This window comes from Mus pahari, chromosome 8 (genome assembly GCF_900095145.1).
Source record: "Mus pahari chromosome 8, PAHARI_EIJ_v1.1, whole genome shotgun sequence".
NCBI lineage: Eukaryota > Metazoa > Chordata > Mammalia > Rodentia > Muridae > Mus > Mus pahari.
Genome location: NC_034597.1, coordinates 5,832,503 through 5,836,453, shown reverse-complemented (window position 1 = coordinate 5,836,453; position 3,951 = coordinate 5,832,503).

Sequence of the window (3,951 nt, the reverse complement as noted above, 5' to 3'; positions counted from 1 at the left end):
AGATATTATGAAGACATTGTTCTTTGCACACATTAACTGGGTGTTGCAAAGCTCAGATATTATGAAGACATTGTTCTTTGCACACATTAACTGGGCGTCTGTTCTAGAGACCTTCAGACTTTTTCTGTCATGGACCAAGTAGTAGACACAAAGCTTAACTGTAATCTTTATAGCATTTCAATAGCTTTGTCAGTATAGGTTGGAGGAGGACATACGAGGTGTATAAACCAGGGCCAGTGGCTGTATTTTAAAGCTGTACTTATGGATACTGGCAAATGAACTTCATGTCATGGAATAGCATTACTCTTTCTGTTAACTTCAAAATATGAACACCATATGTAGCTCGTGGGTGAGACCCAGCATACTAGATTTTTTTCAGCTCCTAGTTTAGGCTGTAACAAGCACTATTAAAAAAATGGGCCTGGCAGTTACTCTCACCAAGTTTTCTTGAGGTTCTTTACATTATGTAGACTGGAGAATGCACATACATGCACACACACATGCACATGTGTCTATAATTCAAAACCAGGGGAAATCTTGAGTTTGAGCCTTCTTTTTGCTATAGAAACAATATGACAAATATGAAACTAACACTGTTGAGTGTCTGAGATGATGATGACAAGGAAGATATGCAAGGACAAACCTATTTGAATTTAGAACTTTTCAATATACAGAGCACTTCCATGAATGGTTCACTAGGAAAATGAAGTCTCTTAAAATGTAACACAGCTACAAGAGTAAATCTGTACCCGAGGTTTTATTCTATTCTCTATCTCCCAATGACAAGGTGTTATAGTAGAATGACCTAAACTATGTTTAATAATTTGATTGTGTGTTCATTCTGGTCAGTGCCACCCCCACGCAATCTTGAGTGCAAACTCAGTGGGCCTTAGCACACCCAGTATCTTGGGATCACTGGTGAGTGGAACGCAACGTCTGTTCCAAAACATCCTGGAGGGTCTTGTGCCAGCAGGAACAGGGACAAAGGAAACTCACTGACCAGTGGCTGAGTTTTGTTCTCCTTGGTGCCAGTCCTGCGCTATCTTGGGCGTGAACTTGGCGGAGGGTCCAAAGGTCCCCAGAGGACTCTCCATGCTACCAGCTCCCTAGCACACCCAAGATCTTGAGATCACTGGTGAGTGGAATGCAACATCTGTTCCAAAAAACAACAACAAAACAAAACAAAACAAAACAAAAACAAACAAACAAACAAACAAACACCCCTGAAGGATCTTGTGCCAGAAGGAACAGGGACAAAGGAAACCTGCCTGACCAGTGGTTGGGGTTCTTTTGGTCAGTTCCAGCCCCGTGCCATCCTGGGCACGAACTCCACAGGCCTTAGCACATCCAGAATCTTGGGATCACTGAGACCAGTTTATGCAGGAGAGCACATGGGCAGCAGAAGCAACAGAGCTTCTTGGACATAGTCCCTTTGGGCCTTCATCCTCAGCCAGGAGACAGAGCTAAGTCCCAGACCCCTGGATACCTTCCCTGCCAGAGGAGAGTTGGCTTCCAGGGAGGGCTCTGAATCCAGGACTCAGGACGTGGATCTGAGCTCCAGACTTCTGTGCAACCTCCCTGCAAGAGGAGAGCTTGCCTGCAGAGAGTGCTCTGACCACTGGGACTCAGGAGAGAGTTGGACTCCCAGGAGTGCTGACAGAGGCTAACATAATCACAGGAGGAACAAGCTCCAGCCAGAGACAGCTAGAACATCTAACATCAGAGATTACCAGATGGCGAAATGCAAAGTAAGAACATTACTAACAGAAACCAAGACCACTAGGCATCATCAGAACCCAGTACACCTGTGGGGAATTGCAGGTTGCTCTCCAGTTGAGCTGAGGTCTGAATCCCAAGAATGGTGATAATTTAACTTCATGACTCGGTAGGCATTCCCTTATGCTCCTGGAACTCTGGCTCCTGCCTAAGTTACTGCCCCCTCCCAGCCCCCACAAGAGAAGCATGGTCAGTAGTCACATAGGCAATGGTCCAAGCTTCTGACCTTCAGGCTAAACTCCTCCCCAGTTACCTATCAACAGTGAAGACCATAAAAAGGGTTGTTCAGCCCTACCTCGCTCTCTTACACTCTTACTTCTCACTTCTCTCCTCTTACCTCTTACTCCTCACTCTCACCCTCTCTCACCTCTCTTTGTTATCTCTCCTCTCTCCTCTCTGTCTTCTCCTCTCCTCTCCTCTCCTCTCCTCTCCTCTCCTCTCCTCTCCTCTCCTCTCCTCTCCTCTCCTCTCTCTTACCCTCTTTCTCTCTAGCCTATCCTGTCCTGCAGGACCTAGTTATTCCGTGGATGGAGGGGGACAGAGCCTGAAAGAGAAATGGGCAGGAAAAAAGGAGGAGACCAGGCAAAGAGTTGTTGAGTGTTGGGGTCTCTCACCTCCACTAACCACTCTCCCTCTAAACATTATATTGCACCTTCTACAGGTGCATAGAATTGCTACTGAGAAGACCTCCCCAGATCTCCCAGAATGCAGTGTCCTCAGACCGCCCTACTATCACCGCCCACTATCGCTCGGACCAACCACTAACGTCATCACTGCCCACTCACTCGGACCCGCCTACCAGATACACATCTCCGCTCATGATCGGACTGCGCGGCAGAGAGAGATTTCAAGGGGACTCAAGGGCAGGCTCCGATTATTAAACGAAAATGCTCTGATCAGCAAATGGACAGGGCATTCATTTTTCCTTTTGCAGCCCTATTGTCTTTCAGGATGTTTGAGCTCTTCAGTACGAACCCAGTCCAAAGTGTTTCTGCCCACGCAGAAACGCACAAGTGATGTCCAACGTGGCTGAAGATGACGAAAACATCAGGCAGTGCCATGGAGCTCCATGCATGTAATAAGTATGGTATCGTGCATCCCCGGGGTAAAAAGGTATTTATAGGCATGATTATGAATTGAGTGATGAAGTGCTTAACCCGACACCTCATCCCTCAGGGCAGTGTACAAAGGATGGGGACCTTCAGGCATGTTATTGTCCTCAGTCATACAACTGCACTCAGGCGTAAGGAAATTGGGTTTAAACAACAAAGAAAAAAATTTTAAATTTCTCCTGGCAACAGCCTAGAGAGTAAGTGTAGTGTAATGTTCTCCTGGAGACAGACCAAAGTCCAGAGACATCTGGCTTTCGCTCTGGACTCCTACAGGAAATGTTTGATACCTTCTGTGTATTGTTTATGTCTGGTGCACCAATTGTCCACGTTCGAGTCATGTGTGTTCTTGTTTCATTGTCTGTATGAGTGGCCATTCTGTGTTCCATGTCTAAATATATTAGACCTTGCTAAATTCTTGTTTGCTTTCGCAGTCTTGCCACTGCGACCCTAAGGAGGCTTGTGGCTTAGCCAGAAATCAAACACAGCAGGAGGGCTCCTGCAAAAAACTGCTTTTTTGAGTGTCTTTAAACTCTAAATTTTAGAGCATAAAAAGCTGATGGTTGTTTTTTTTCCTAGAGATTTCTCATGACTAGTGTTTTTAGTATGTGACAAGGTTTTTTACTTGTAATTTTATAGCTAAACAATGTAAAGTTCTGTGGTCTAAATTTAAAATTCGTGTAGCCGCTTCATTTGAGTTTTTGACTTGCTTTAAGGTTATAAAAAATGCTCTACATGGCTTAAGTTATTGATGTTCATTAAAGATTTTAACTTCGGTTACAAACAGTTAGCTTTAAATTGGTTAACTCAGGGTTGGAGTCATTTAAACATGTGGCATAGCAGGCCTAAAAACTAGGCCTCTTAAAAAACTTTTAATTGAGACATATTTAACATGACTCCTTCTTAAATATGTAGGCTTAAAAATAAGACATACACTCATAGATATATTTTGGCAGCCAAACTTTGTAATGTAATGGTGTTTTAAAAATTGGGCTTTACCTTCCCACGTGGAGAGGACAAGCTCAAAATGGCCTTGGAGGGCTTTTTCTTTTGTTTCTCAAACCGC